General features: G+C 59.0%; 1 pseudogene; it reads right to left on the reverse strand.

The window, feature by feature from the left end:
- Positions 1-15,717: 15,717 nt before the first annotated feature.
- On the reverse strand, positions 15,718-15,888 carry LOC114093237 (small ribosomal subunit protein uS14-like; annotated as a pseudogene).
- Between the last annotated feature and the right edge of the window lie 310 nt (positions 15,889-16,198).

Consider the following 16,198-nt stretch of genomic DNA (forward strand, 5'->3'; position numbering starts at 1 on the left):
CTCCTGCTTCGAGGACCCCACCAGTCAGCCACGACCAGCCTGTCTGCTGGGCAGGGGGCTGCGGGCGGCCCGTTGTTCCCTGGACTCCCCTCTCTCCTCTTGCTGGAGCGACTGCCGGGTGAGCATGCGTGTGCGACAATAAAACAGCTCCCGAGCTTCAGCAGCTGCTCTCTGAATTCTCCATGCCCCAGTGAGCTCCCTTTATGCGTCTTGCACCTTGTCTTCGAGTGGCTGGGGCCAGCGCAGAGCAGCCAGCAGGAGCAATGGCTACCACACAGCCCCAGACGGGCCCTGGCACATAGTAGGTGCTGTAAATCCTGTAGAATTATGGAAAACACTGGGTTTGCATCACGGCTCTGTACTTGATGGCTTTGAGGCTCCTTTTCCTCATCTATAAAGTGGGGTAAGCACTGCACACCTGAGCTGGTGCCCTGGGGTGAGGGACGAGGCTGCTCAGCCTGGCCTGCTCAGCGGGAAGGGTTGCTCCTCTTCCCTTCCAGACTGTCCTAGGCCTCCCTTATCCGGCTCCCCAACCTCCTGTCTTCCTTACGGCCAACCTGACCTGGCCAACATCGCCAGTGTCCCCTCTGTGGCCCTGTCTCCCCTGGCCCCAGCCCTGTGGCAGCTCCCATCACCTCCCAGCCGCATCCTGGCTCCTCCGGGGACATCCCAGACCCTCCACGTCCCCAACTCAGCCACATTTCCAGCCTCATCTCCAGGTACTCTCCTGTACTTTGGCCAAACGGGTCGCCTGCCGTTTCTGCCCCCAACTCTGCCTATCTTCCAGGACCCTTGCTCCTCTCCAGCTGCCCCTTCTGCCTAGGATGCCCTCTTTTCTCCAAACCAGAGAATATTTGTCAAATAACCTTGACGATTGCTATCAAGGGAAAAGCAGAAGAAAAAAAAGAAAAAGAAAAGCAAGTGTTAGCAGGGATGTAGAGAAATCAGAACTCTGTGCGCTGCTGACGGCAGGGAGTGGTCAGCCATGTGGAAAACAATGTGGTGGCTGCTCAGAAAGCCAAAGGTAGAATCAGCCAGAGGACCCCGCACCCCTACGTCCGGGTGTATCCCCAAAGGAACTGGAATTCGGGCATTGAAAGCATATGGTACACCCACATTCGTAACAGCATGTGACAATAGCCCACAGGTAGAAGCAACCCAAGTGCCCATCCGCAGAGGAATGGATGAAAAAAATGTGTCTATCCACCAACGAACGGCATATTACTCACCCTTCAAAAGGAAGGGAATTCTGACTCTAGAATGTGAGTGAGCCTTGATATTCCACTAAGTGAAGAGTCGTCACAGAGGCTAAGTGCAGTGTGACACCGCATGTGAGCCCTTAGCACACTCAGACTGAGAATGTCGCATGGGGCCTGCCAGGGCCTGCAGGGAGCCCCGTGGGGGTTTGCATTTAGTGGGGGGAGTCTCTGCTTGGGAAGATGGAAACGTCCTGCTGGTGATGGTTGCAAAATGTAACAAAAGTACACAAGGTCACCTAACTGCACGGTTTAAAATGGTAATGTGGCAAGTTTGGGGTCATAGGCATTTTGCAATTATGAATAAAAAAACTGTTATGGTTTAGATGTGAGGTTCCCCCAAAAGCCCACATGGGAGACAATGCAAGAAAGTTTAGGAGAAATGATTGGGTTCTGAGCGCCTTGACCGCATCAGTATGTCATCTCCAGAGAGGGCTTAACTGAGGAGGAGGAGGAGGGGGAGGAGGAGGAGGAGGGGGAGGAGGGGAGGGGGAGGGGCAGGAGGGGGAGGGGAGGAGGGGGAGGGGGAGGAGGGGGAGGGAAAGGAGGAGGAGGAGGGATGAGGAGGAGGAGAGGGGAGGAGGGGGAGGAGGAGGGGGAGGAGGAGGGGGAGAAGGAGGAGGGGGAGGGGAGAAGGAGGACGGGGAGGAGGGGGAGGGAAAGGAGGGGGAGGGGAGGGGGAGGAGGAGGAGGGGGAGGAGGGGGAGGAGGAGGGGGAGGAGGGGGAGGGGGAGGAGGGGGAGGAGGGGGAGGAGGGGGAGGGAGAGGAGGAGGGAGGAGGAGGGGGAGGAGGCATTGGCGGCACCCCTCTGGGGTTTATATTTTGAGAGCTGTGCTTAGTCCCTGCCTCTCTGCTTCCTGGTGCCATGTCCCCAAACTGCTTTCCTCTTCCACCATGATGTTCTGCGTCAGGCCCTGAGGAATGAAGTTGGCCACCTATGGACTAAGACCTCTGAAACTGTAAGGCCCCCCAAAAAATCTTTTTCTCCTCAAATTGTTCCTTTTAGTTCTTTTGGTCACAGCAGCGAAAAGCTGACTAAAACAACTTTGATGGTTACCTTTGCCAGAAGCCACCACCAAGAGATGTCTGTCCTTGCTTAGCTGCACAGAGGAGCCGACCCCCCATCAGAGCCCCCATCCCCCCACAGCAAAGGCAGGACCCCACGATGAGCTCTGAGGCTCCCCACCCAGTCCTTCCTTTACCCTGGCCTCGCCCAGCGGCCAGTTACGCTCACCGGCCCACAACGCCCTCTCTGGGGCCCTCACGTCAATCCTCCTTTCCAGGGACCTGCCCACCAGTCAGTCTGCCCCAGGGCGCCCTCCTCTCCCTCCTCTCCTGGCCGCGTCCTTGCTGGTCTCTCCCCTCAGCCCCGTCTGGTCAAGGTCAGCCATACGCAGTGGGACCTGCACCGGGAAGCCCCAGGCCACACTCGTGACCCTCTGCTGCCATCAGGGGCCCCTGTGTCCTAGGCGGCGACTTCTGCCCCCTCCACCTCGCAACCCGGCCTCCGGCCCCAGCTCTTACTTGGGGAAGAGCTGCTCTTACTTGATGGAAATCCAGAAGGAACCGGAGGACCCCCTGCCCTGCAGCTGTGACCTCCCGCGTGGCCACCCACCGCGGCCTTCCCTCCTCTCACTCCCCCAGCTCCCGCCCAGGCCCTGTGCCAGGCGTCCCCTCCCTGGGCCTCCCGTCTCTCCTGCGTCACTCACTGGCCCATCTCCCAGATCGTCCTGTGCCCCAGTCATCCTCAGGAGAAAGCCACCGTGACGAGGAGGTCAGTCCCAGTCCCCTCCAGCTCCCACCCCACTCCCCGGTCCTCTGCCCGCACACTCCATCAGCGGGGGTCTGTGTGCCCTGTCTTGGTCATCTCCTGGGCCACCACACTCTGGCTCCTGAGCTGGTCACCCACCCTAGGCTCCCGCCAAGGTCAGCACTGACTGGCACATCCCTGACCCCCAAGGCCGACCTTGGGCTCCATGCGGCTCTACCTGCCAGCAGCTTGGGACCAGCTGGTCACTCCTCCTCTGTCCACCCGGTGGTCCACACTCAGGCCTCGCCTTCTTGTCCTGCCACCTGCCTTCTCCCCTGGACACGTCCTCTGCCCAAGAGATGCCTGCCTCAGCCTCGCCTCCCTGGCCTCGGGCTGGCACGTCCACAGACGCCATGCTGCTTACCCAGGACGGCTCGGCTCCCAAGCGTAAGGCGTCCACACCAGGACGCCCCGTGGGCCCCGGCTAAGCCCATACTGCTCTCCCCTGTAAACAGAGCCCTCGGTGCCCCTGACACCTGGCTTCCGGCCTCAGCCACAGCTCCACCACAGGTCCTTCAGCTCTGACCAGGAAGCACCTGGGACCCAGCCCCGTCCTGGTCTCCTGGGACCCAAGGCCAGAGAGACCCTTGCAAAATGCAAGTCAGTCACGCCTCTGGGGGCTCAGGACCTCCAGGGTGCACAGTCCTGCCGCAGCCCACCCAGCCTGGCCGCGGCCGGGCTCCTCCTACATGGAGCCCAGTGCGGGCCGTGTGGGGGCAGGGCTGTGTGTTCGTCCGCAGCCATCCCCTGGCGAGGTGACCAGCACCATGACTGATCAACGAATGAGCGACACCTCCCCCCAGACTCCACCCAGCCCCCCCCCCCCCCGTGGCCTGCACCTGGCCGCCCGCCTCTGCCAGGTGTGCAGCCTTGGGAGCAGCTGGTCCTGGCCGCCAGCACCCTGAGGACCAAGGTGCTGTGCCTGCAGAATCTCCTCGTGCTGTCCTGGTCACCCTCCTAGGAGACCAGGAGCAGAAAGCTGCCTGCTGCCTGGCTGCTGGCCAACAGAGTCCTGGAAATCAGAAGGCGGCAGGGAGCCTGGAGCAGCCCTGGCTCCTCCTCGGCCTCGTCCCGTCCCGGGTCCTGTACCAGCCGCGAGCAGCCTGCACGGGGCTCCAGGACACTGCACGGCCCCCGCCCCTGGCTTCTGGCTTTTATTTTTAGTTTTTATTTGTTCTTTTTAGCTATATGTGACAGCAGAGCGGGTTTTGACACAGCGTACATACGGGCATACGGGCAGCCCGACCTCCCAGTCTGTGGTGGGATGTGGAGTCGAGTCACACTGGTCGTGTACTCATATATGAGCACCGGAGGGGGATGCCCGATTCTCTGCTGTCCTTCCTGTTCTCATGTCCCCTCCCTTCCCTTCTTCTCCTTTGTCTAATCCAATGAACTTCTATATCCCCCACGGCTGTGTGTTATAATCTGCATATCAGAGAGAAGCTTTGTATTTTGGGGGTTGCTTTATTTCACTTAGTGTAATATTCTCCAGTTCCATCCATTTACCAGCAAATGCCATAATTTCATTCTTCTTTAAGGCTGAGTAATATTCCATTGTGTATATGTACCACATTTTCCTTATCCATTCATCTGTTGAAGAGCACCTAGGTTAGTTCACAGCTTAGCTGTTGTGAATTGTGCTGCTATAAACATTGATGTGGCTGTGTCCCTGTAGTAGGCTGATTTTAAGTCCTTTGGGTATATGCCGAGGAGTGGGATAACCGGGTCGAATGGTGGTTCCATTCCAAGTTTTCTGAGGACTCTCCCTACTCTTTCCAGGGTGGCTGCACTAGTTGGCAGTGTGTGGGTGGACCCTTCCCGTCCTCCCTTCCCTCACTTCTGGCAAGAACACTTCAGGCCAGTGCCTGGGGCTGGGCCTAGACCCCTCCCCCATCCCATCCTGAACCTCCCTGAAGTCTGCTCCCACCCACGGAATCTCCTCGGGGGCCAGCTGCCTGGTGGCTTTAGGCTTGGGTCCCGCTCATTTACTTTGCGGGGTCACCTCTGCTGTCCTCCCAGTAGGGCCAGCTTAGCGTCAGACACACTTGTGTGGGGCACACTTAGGGCCCCAGCCAGGTGGTGGCACTCTGCCAGGGTGACTCGCCAACCCCCACTTCCCCTGGCCAGCCTGGAGCCTGGGCTGCCGGAGCTGACGGCCAGGACCTCGCCAGCTGGGCTCCCAATGGGCTTGGGGTGGCTCTCGTAGGGAGGACCTACTGTGCTGTCCTGGTCACTCTCCTGGGGGAAAAGGGAGCATGCCCCTCCCTCCGCCCTCACAACAGCCCTGGTGGGCCTCTTACAAATGACAGGTCAGGGAGGCAGAGACAGACTCACACCGCTGGTGGGGAGGAGGGACTGACCTCTGAACCGCCATCCTAGGACACCAAGGGAAGCCCCTCCAGAGTCCCCGTGGCAGGGAAGGGCTGGGGATGCTTTACACTGCTACCCAGGTCCCTCCGGCACAGGACAGCGGCCCCACACGTCCCGGTTCCCCGTGGAGAAAAACGTGAGGAGCCTTTTGATGCTGTTTCAGAAGTTTAGGAAACACCCAACCATCAGCCAGGAGCAGGGCTTCTGCCCAGCCTGCGACCCCTTCCTGGCCAGGCTGTCCCTCCATGGTGCCCTGGGCCTGGCACCTGGCGGGCACTCCTTCCCCACCTGTAGGGTTGTTGGAGATTCCTGAAAGTTCCTTGGGGGTCTAAGGTAAGAGCCTGAATCTTGAGAGGGGCAGGGGAGGAGGCCACGTGCCGCAGTCTGGCTGGGCCCAAATAACCGGGAGGTCACGAGCCACTTGTAGATTCAAGCAGGAACGAACTTTATTCGAGAACCCACGCGAACTCCACGGGAACTCAAAGGGAACCCTGCGAGAACTCAAAAGTAGCGGGCACCCGAGGTAGCAGGAGCCGCCCTATTGCCGGACAGCAGAGGTCCATATACACAACTGAATACACAGCCTGCCCCAATCCAGCATCATCCAGTTACAGCAATCAGCCATCATCCCAACAATTATACACAGCTTAACTTAACCATCATCATCCTAATGGCTCGCTGGCGCTACCCCTCAACCACTCCTTCTGGCAAAATGCCAGGCGCCATCCTGACTTGGTTGTGGCTCTCAACAGCCAGGGAAGGCAGGCCCCCAGGGGGCCTCTGGGTTCAGACCTCCAGAGACCCTGCTCCTGGGAGGGAGGGACACAGTGGGATGTGTCTCTCTCTTGGGGGAAATGCAGGCTGGAGGGCCCGGCCAGCTGGGCGGGTCTGCCAGGGGCAGGGAGGCCAGAGAGCACAAGGCCCAAGGTGGCTCCCAGCAGGCAGCAAGGTCAAGGTCACTGCTGAGAGAATCCACGATGAGACCATAGAGGGACGCCCTGTGCCCACCGAAGTGGCCTCGGACACCACCTGGGGCGGGGAGGTGTCCATCTAGAAGGCAGACGTGCAGGGGTGAGACTGAGGCAGAACTTCGGGAATCTATTCCCAGTCTGAAGACTAAATTGAATCAATGCATAGAGATTCTCAGCTTTAAGTTTCTGTACTTGAATTTTTCAAGTGCACATAGCACCTGCCAATACCTGTCTGCCATGACATTCAGTGATGACGCTTGCTACCCCCTATGTGGGTTTTATCTGCACATCCTAGGACCCTAGGCATTGCGCTCCTCAGGAAAATGCATAGAACACCCGCCCCTGCCCTGTGCCGTGCCCATGGCTGCTTGGCAGACACAGGCTCAGAGAGGGAGGTCTCCTGCCCAAAGCCACACAGCTGGGGTGGGGTGGGCTGATGTCTGACCCCAGCTCTGGGGAGTGCTTCAGCCTCGGCTCTCCCACCCCCTCTGCTGTCTCTTGTTACACCAGAGCCCTGAGCTCTTTTAGGAGGTGCCTGACTTCCTGTGCTTCCTGGTAACCACTCAGTGTCTGGGGGGTTCTGCCCTAAAGAGGCCTTTGGGGGGCCTGTTCCCCATGTGTGGAAATGGCAGGGAGCCAAGGTAAGGATTTGTCGGGGTGCCCCGAGGGGTGGGGCTGCCGCTGCCCTGTTCCTCCCCCTCTCCTGTTCCCAGCCAGGGCAGGACGCTGAGACCCCTGGGGGTGGGGGGGCCACGCGTTTCCAGGGGCCCGTGTGGGGTCTGCGCAGCCCCTGGCTGGGCCTGCCTTCTGCCTCGACTTCATCCTGAGGCTGGATCTAAGGAGACCCCCCACCCCAGCCCCCAGCCCCAGGGCCTGGCCACTTCTTTCCAGTCCCTCTGGCACCAGCTTCTCTGCCCAGGGCTCTCCGCACCCTGTGGTGGTGGCCGGGCGGGTGTTGCTGTCTCCTGAGGCTGAAGGACGTCCAGGGCACCTGGGCCGCTGTTTTGGGCCATGAGAAGCAGCTGCCAGTCCCTCCCTGGCCTGCCCAGAGGCCCTCGGGGTCTCTCCCAGCACCCTGGGGAGCCTCCTCCAGTTCTGGGGAGCCCTTTAACTCGCACATCCCTTCCTAAGACTTTGATCGCAGCTCCGTAAAGGGGGTCATCAGCATGGAGGGTGAGCTGCTGCCTCCTGGCACCCCTGTGGGGGGGGTTTTGATTGGGGGCTTGGCCCCCTCCCTCCACCTCCTGCCCCTGGGGCCAGGGTTCTGGCTGCAGCATGGGGTGGGAGCCCTGGTCACTGGGGTCCTGCTGGCCCTCCTGTCCCACGTGGCCAATCAGCGCTGCAGACACCATCATCCTCAGTGTGGGGGTGCCCTGCAGGGAGAGGCCACTGTCAGCTGGGGGAGGTGGGCAGGGTGGGCCTTGGGGTGCAGGGTAGGGAGGGCGTCCAGTGGAGAGAACAGATCTACCATGCGGGGAGCTGAGGGGCCGTGGGCCAGCCCCTCTTGGGCCTCACTGGGGACCATGGGGTGCCTGCAGCAGACAGAGGTAACTTTTGATGGCTCCTGTCAGCATTAAAGGCGCTCTGGTCCCCACCTTGGAGGGAGCGGGTCCCCTGGTTCACCAGCTGGGGGTCATCCCTCGATGATGGAGTTGTCCCCAGTGTGCCGGCAGAGCTGGGACCTGGGGGACAGTGACCTTAGGGGTTTCGCTGACGTTCCCTGGGAAGGTGATGCCCCCTTTCCCTCAGTCCTTGGGCCCCCTGGTGGGTGGGAGCCCACACCTCGTCAGTCCTTAATACCAAAGAGCTGTCGGGCGGCCCTTTAGTTTATTTGTACCTGTGCCCACTGTTGATGACGCATGATCTTCGCTTTCCAGGTGGCCATGTGAAGTCCCCTGCAGATGCATTTATTGAGGTCAAGACGGTGGCTTGAGACGGCCAAGCTAGTAACGGGGTGGGTAGGGCCCAGGTGGAGTGGAATGTGGGGAGCACCAGGTCCAGACCAGGTGCCAGACAGACCCTGGGCAGAGCTCTGCTTTTTGTCATTTGTCAATCAGGATCCACATGGGACATTTGTTTTGTTCTGTGGGACCCAATGGAGGAGACCGCGGACGGGAGCCTCTTGGTGGAGGGTGGACACTGCTTGCCAGTCCCTCCCATGGGATCCAGCAGGAAAAAAGAACAGGGATGTGCGCTTGGCCAAGCCACTGCGCCTTCCTCCCACCCCGAGGCTCCCCGCAGGCGCGACTCCACCTGCCCCGGGAGCGCCCTGTGTGCCCACAGCCTCCTCTGCAGGATGGTGAGGTTGGGCTGCTGTGCCCTGGCTGCTTGTCCCCTCTGTCCTGCCCTGGGAGGGCCCGGGGCAGGTGGGTGGGCAGGGATGCTGGTGGGGCTGCCCGATCACCCCAGGCCCGCCCTTCATCTCTGCCCCCTGGCCCACTGCAGAGCCCACCCAGCCTCCACCCAGAGGGGCCCTGGGAGCCCCGGCCTGCCCTGCGGTCTCTGCCCAGGGACGCTGAAGCCCACTGACTTGCCGCTGGTAGAAGAAAAGGTATTTGGAATGAAACATGGGGCAGGAGGCCAGCAGGCGGGGGCTCCGGTGCGGCTGCAGCGCGGGTCCACTTGGGACCGGCTGCCCTTCGCCACTCTCCGGGGTTCACTGTGCGCCAGAGCAGGGGAGGCTGTCACTGTCTCCGAGAAGCACATTCTCAGTGTGTGTGTGTGATGGGGGCTGCCGAGAGGGGTGCTCCCAGCCCTGCCAGCAGGGCCCTCTCCATCGCAGTGGGTCGGGGGTCTGCTGGTCCCCTTCCTCCGCCTGGAGGGGTCTTATGGCTGCCCTGCCCCTGCCTCCCCAGGGCCTGGCCTTCCCAGTGCCCTCAGGTTCCGCTACCTCACTCTTGGATGGGGGGGTGCCGTGGGATCGGGAAGGGAGGGTCAAGGGCAGACCCCTGGGCCTGCCTGGAGTTGCCCTCAGTAGCCGGGGGGCTCCCCGGGGCCTGGCAGTGCTTCAGGTACCCGAGCTGCAGTGTCCACATGCTGGGGAGTCGGGACCCCAGGTTGTGACCGGCAGACCAGGGGCTGCGCGGCCAGAGCTCCTCAGCTCACGGCGGGGTCGTTCCTCATAATCCCACCCCCGGCTGAAGACATTCTAAGTGGAAAAAGCGTTGGATACCCCAACCAGGCCACTGTCACAGCTCAGCCAGGAGGGCCCTCAACTTTTCTCTGAACACTGACCGTAACCTGCAGTTGTGCAAAAGAAGCCCATCACAGAAGGAAGCGCTGGAGAGCCCTGTGGCTCAGGGGGCACTGCACTGAGGGGTGACGGGCAAGGGGGGTGGGGGGCGGCGTTCACACGTTGTAAAGCAGCCAGATCGTGAGCTGAGCCGTGGTGAGGTGGGGACCATCTGTATTTAGGGGTTACTGTCCAGAGTGTAGCACAGAACTGGGGGGGCACAGTGCTAGGAGTTAGGGGAAATGAGGCTGCCACCCCCAGGATCTCAGGGTCCATGCCAGGGCCTCTCAGTCTTGAGGGTACAATAGCATGACCTGGGGGCCTTGTTAAAACCAGACGGCTGGCCAGGCCCTGGAGTTCTGATTCCTAGGTCTGTGCATTCCCAACAAGCTCCTGGGTGGTGCTGATGGTGCTAACCCTGGGCACCACACTTTGAGAACCACTGGTGTCCTCAGGTGGCTACAGTGGTCCTGGCTGGGACTGAGGCCAGAGACCATGTCCTCCTTATCCTCAGGAGCTGCCTCAATACTTCTTGGAAAGAAGCAGGACAGAACCTGGGGACTGTGGCGCTTGCCTGCAATCCCAGTGACTCAAGAGGCTGAGGCAGGAGGATTGTAAGTTTGAGACCAGCCTCAGCAACTTAGACCCTAAGTAGTTTAGTGAGACCCTAGTAATTTAGCTCAGTGGTAGAGTAGAGCATCCCTGGGCTCAATCCCCAGAAAGAGAAAAAAAAAAATCAGCAGGATATAAGTGGGCACTAAGTGACTGTCTAACTGTGCACGTGGGCCTGGGGCTGTGTGGAGACATCTCTGCAGGGTGGGAGCTGGTGGGGCTCTTGTTTCTAGATGAGAAAGCTGAGGCTCAGAGAGGGCAATGCTCGGTCCAAGGTCACAGCCAGTGCCCCAGGGAACGGGCACCAGACCCAGATCTGGGGAACTTAACGTCACTTCTGGTTTTACCTAGTTCTAGTCGCGTGAAGGGAAAGGACTGGGACGAAAGGGAGTGTGTGGCAGTAAGGGAGCAGGTGACAGAAAGGAGCCCAGGGCCTGGGGTGTGTGGGGGCATTGGACAGAGCAGTCACTCAAGTTGGGGCATGGCCAAGCCGGGAACATAGGCTCTGTCCCTCCCTGGCCTGATGCCCGCCCCCACCCCGGCTGCAGGGGTCTTCTTTGGCTAGGGGGCCCCTGTCTCCACACCCAGGCACACAGACACCTGCCTTACTGTGGAACGGGACATCTTTTCTTCTCCTTCCCATTTTTCAGGTCTGAACTAAGAGTCACCTTGTGGAGCCCTCCACTCCCAAACCCTAAGGAATTTTCCTGTGGGCTTGAGATTTAGCCCCGAGCCTATAGGGTCCAGTCATTCTGCAGAGGGACCTCTGTAGAAGGTGCTGGAAAACTCTGAATACTGAAAGCGCTGCTTCAGAGGGCCACAGCAGAGTGATAAAACAGTAAAAATACAACATGCTTAGTGAAGTGTGCATTTCAGGCAAGTAACGCATAATTTGCGACAATAAGCATGTCCCAAACATTGGATGGGATATATTTATGCTAAAAATTTTGGTCATTTGTCTCCATTTCTATTGTAACTCAGGGTCTTGAGTTTCACCGGGTCACCTTGCTTTCCTCCCCGGCTCATGCCCTCGTGGGCAAACTGCTAGTTCCCGAGCCCCTGGGGACAGGACCCTGATGGTCCAGGCCGGCCCTGCGGGAGCACCCGAAGCCCACGGCAGAGAACCCGGCGGGAGCAGGAGCTGGATCAACCCATACCTGTTGCCAGGACCAGACAGAGCCAGCCCCTGGCCAGGTGGAGCTCTGTACTCTCCTCCTTTCCTGCAAAGACGAGCGCAAATTGGCGGGAAGTCTTGGTTGGTTCCAGGGGCTACTTTTCAATTCTTGTAAAGCATCTGTGACTTCCCGCGCACCTACTGTGCACACAGCCTCACCTGTTCTCACACACACACCGCCTCTCACCTCTCGGCTGGTGGGGAAGGGATTCTTCCGCAGCCGGTGGAAGAGGCTGGAGAGGCCGCACACCTGGCCGCAGGTGGCGCTGCTGGAGGCTGCGCTGAGGTCTTCCTCCAGGCTCGGGTGCTGCCAGCCCAGCGTCTCCCCTGTGGTGTGAATGGCGCCGGCTCAGGTTGCTTCGGTGAAGGTCCTGTGCTGCCTTAATGCGGCTCCTGCAGTCACTCTCTGGGTGGGAGGTGAAGCCCTGCCCAGGAATTCTGACTGAAGGAGGCTTTGAGTGAAAGAACTCAAATCCCAGAGGGTTCAGGGAGGTGGCTGAGTTACTGTCAAGGCACCCGGCTGCACTGTCAGGTGGGACAAGGGCTTGAATCTAGTCCACACCATTTATTGCCCTTGTGGCTTTGAGCAAATCACTCCCACCCCCCTCCACCCAGGGCTGGGCATGAAGCCAGGGACTGGCCCACACTAGGCAAACCTGCCCCCTGCACTACGCCCCCAGCCCCAGGCCAGGCACAGCCTCCCTCCAGCTCAAACCCAAGGACAAGCTGCTGTCATGCAGATAATGTTCAAGGTGATTAGGGACAGGGAGTGGTCCCCCTTCCCTGGGGGGCCTGGACCCTCACCTGGACCTGAGGAGCCCCTGAGCATCTTTGCAGCCCAGGTTGCAAGGAGAGCTGTTGAGAAAAGGAAGCCTACTCAGGTCTGGGGCCCCGGGGTCAAGGTAAGCCAGAGGGACGCGTCTTGACCTTGACCTGCTTTCTAACTGGGGCAGGAGTCTCCCTCCCGCTTTTCAGGCTGTGGGACCTGGGGAGAGTGTGCATGTGTGTGACTGTGTCTCCGTGTGTGACAGGGGGCAGGGCCCGCTGGGGGGTTGCTCATATTTTAGGGGCTTCCTCTGGCTGGGGAGGAGGTGCCATCCTTGCTCCTGGAAAGTGGCTCTGACCATTCCTCAAAATCACTGCCCCTGGGCTCCTGAGGCCCTGCAGGCTGGCTCCTGCCCATGCCTGCCCCAGGACCATGGTAGAACCCTGGCTTTTCCTGGTAGCCCTCAGGCCTGTGCCCCACCCCTGCCAGGCCTCCTTCCCCAGCCTCAGGTCTCCTCCTGGGGGCTTCGCTAAGAGTCCTTCAGCCCTCAGTGTCCCTCCACAGGTCCCTCCGCCCCAGGGGTTTGCCCCACCCGCAGAGACTGTCCGAGCCCCACCGGAGGTCTGGTTCCGCTGGCCCCCTGGCCCCAGTTCCCCTCAGGAGCTGTTGGAAGCACTAAGTAAGGGCTGTGCTCACTGTTGAGGTTCGGATCTGAAAGGCCCCCCAAAGGCTTGACCCAGAGAGGTCCTGCCCGAGGTGGGATTTGAGCTCTGAGCACATCAGCAGATTAACCCATTGGTGTCCTAATAATCTGCATGGATTCCTGGGAAGGGGGCCTGGCTGGACAGAGCTGGTCACTGGGGCGTGCCCTGGGAGCCTTATCTTGTCCCTGGCGCCTCTCTCCCCCGCCCCCAGCCTTCCGGCCCTGATTGCGCCTCCCCTCGGGCACAGCCGTGGAGTCGCTGACCATGGACTGAAATCTCCAAACCACGAGCCAAAGGGACCTTCCCCTCCCCTCCGTTGCTCCCGTCAGGTGTTTTGGTCACAGTGATCAAAAGCGACTAACACAGTCCCTAACCTGCGAGTGTGTTCAGAGCCCCTTCCTCCTGTCACCTGCTCCCTGTGAGGGAGATGGCCCTGCCCTGGGGCGTCTGTTTCCAGCCAGGTGTGTGTGGGCGCGGGGATGTGGGGTGAGGCAGGCACAGAGCAGGTGAGAACGGGAAGCCACACCACCTGGGCGCTCCCTCCAGCTCCAGGCTGCCCGCTCTCTCCTCCACGGTCCCTTCTGGATGTTAAGAGATTAATATATGCAAATACCCTTTTCCTATGGTGGGTTTAGCCTCGAACTCCGTGGATTAAGTGACTTGATTTAAATACATATTTGTCTCCCCCCCAACATATACATGTATAAATCCTAAACACTAAATAAAATCCCCTCATTTCCCATGAGCTGTGGAGCTTCTAATCCCCAGTCCTGTGGGCATTCCAGCAGTTAGGATGGTTCATGGGGCTGCGGAGGTTTATGTGGAATATCAAATACCTGGAGTCAGAGGCCCTTAATGGAGTTGGCTAATACCTGCCTAAGGGGGTCGGGATAAGGCCGGAGCTGGAGGTGTGGGCCTCGGGAGGGAGAGAGGCCCATGACAAGTGACAAAGGAGGTGGACTGGATGAGTGGCCGCCTGCCTTGGGGCCTGTATTTGGATGCACCAGAGGGGGGCCTGGGCCAGACTGTGGGGTCGTGAGAAGCCACCAGGGAGTGTTAGGAACACAGGTGTCCAAGGAGGAGGCCTGCAGGAGACTCTTCAAGACCACCGGGGAGTGGGCGGGGAGTGGGCGGGGAGCAACTCCAGAGGCCTTCCAGATGGTGGGCAGCGCCAAGGGGTCCTGGCTTGGGATGGGCCCTGACAGCAGGGGCCAAGGGCACCAGGATGGACTTGGCCACTGGCGACAGGAAATCGGTTTCCTCAGCAAATCCTGCAAACTCAGACCTCAGCTTCCCTGGAAAGAAGGAGCCCATGAGAACCAGTGGGCCATCTGTGGGGGCCACCTGCCCTTCAGGAAGATGAGGGACGGCCTGGGCACGGCCTCGGGTGCTCGAGAGGCAGGCAAGCCGCAGTAACACGCCCACCCTCCCTGAGACTGGATGGCCTGGGGACCCCTCCAGGCACCCCCTTGCTCCCCCCTCCTCCCTCCTGCAAGCCGAGGCTCAGAGGCCACCTTTGTGGTAACCCTGCCCTGAGCCACCTGCTCTGCCCACCTGGGTTCCGCTCTCTGTCTCCTTGTGCAGGACTTTGTGATTTGCTTTTTTCTTTAAGTTGTAGGTGGACATAATACCTTCAATTTGCTCATTGATCTTTGTGTGGTGCTGAGAGCGACAACTCGCAAGTGCTAGGTGAGCGCTCTGCCACCGAGCCCCAGCCCAGCCCTGTAATTCACCTTTATGTCACCTGTTGACTGCATTCTCTCGCTTCCCCTCCCCTCCCGCCCCAAACCCATCCCCAGAGGTAAGCTTGGCGGGGTCTGGTGTCGGGCCTGCCGGGGCCTGCCAGGTGCTGGGGAAGTGCGCTGGCGACTGGATGAGCCCCCAGCCTCCCCAGGCCTGGGCCAGGCCCCGGCCACGAGCTGCTCCACAGAGGTGACCAGGGAACAAGGAACCGCCCAGGACCAAGGCAACCCAGCAAGTCCTTACTGAGCGCCACCCGCACAAAGGTCAAGCCCTGGGTCCGCGGTGGGTGAAAGGGTAAGGAAGACCCAGTGTGGCCAAGGGCCCCGCGCCCATGCTCTGCCCTTCTCACCTCCCCATGGCTCTCACCAAAGACTTCCCCGGGAGGTGACTGTGGGGCGGAGCTTGGGGAGGCTGGGCGCTGGGCGCTGGTCTTGAGAAGATCTTGGACGCAGCTGTCTTTGGGGTGATCTTTATACAGCGCGGGCCTCTTCCGGCCACTGCTGGCCTGTGTGTCTTTTCCAGCAGGTTCTGTATACTTAAGGGGCAGCTCTGACTGTGTTCCTCTAACCCTCCTTTCCTTTCCTCTTGGTATTATTGTTGTTAATGTCAGCATTTAATGGTTGGTAAAGCGAGTAAGATACACAAGACCGACTTTTCACAGTTAGAGTTAATAAGGAGCCACTCTACATCAAACGTAGGAACTCGGCAACTGCGTAGGTCCCCGACCCCACACCATCGTCCTTACACGACAGTTGTCATATGTGAAGGTGAGTTTTACTTCAGAAAGTCCTGTGTATTTTGTAGAAACTAGGAGGATCTTTTCTGTTGTTCAGATAGTTACGCCAGTCCCTTTCCTGAAGACCTTGATTTCCATCTTGTCTCCTTTCTCTTTGGCCCAAAGAAATTCCTTGGAGCATTTCTTGTAGTGCATGTCTTCTGGTGAAAGATTTCTGATTTAAAAAAAAAAAAATCTGAAAATGAAACTCTCTTTCTTTTGGAATTTTATTTTATGCACAAAGAGCTAGCATGTTCTCCCTCATTGGGTGGCGTCTTGGGCCATCCATTTGAGGAAGACCACTTAGTCCAACTTAATGAAGCCTCTATTTTCAGCGTACTGATGGAAATACTGCTGGCACATGCCGAGGCTGTATATTCTGATGGGACCATGCAGGTTTGGGCTTATGAAGCAAGAGTAAGAACCCTGGCTGAATTTTTATGGGTGGCTCCAATAGAGCTGTTGGTGATCCATTTTGCTTTCAAGGGTGCAATGAGGCAAAAGGCACAACTTTTATTTGCAGAGGATATTTTAGCTGGGTATAAAATTCTTAGGTTGAAGTATTATTTTTCCTTCCTTTTTAAAAACTAGCTTTCTTTCTGGTCCCAGGGATTGAACCCAGGGGCTTTTAACCACTGAGCCACATCCCCAGCCCTTTTTAAATATTTTTGTCTAGAGACAGGGTCTCCTTGAGGTGCTAAGTGCCTCACTAAGTTGCTGAGGCTGGCTTTGAACTCTCAATCTTCCTGTCTCAGCCTCCTGAGCCGCTGGGATTACAGGTGTG

Source organism: Marmota flaviventris, chromosome 13 (genome assembly GCF_047511675.1).
Source record: "Marmota flaviventris isolate mMarFla1 chromosome 13, mMarFla1.hap1, whole genome shotgun sequence".
Lineage (NCBI taxonomy): Eukaryota > Metazoa > Chordata > Mammalia > Rodentia > Sciuridae > Marmota > Marmota flaviventris.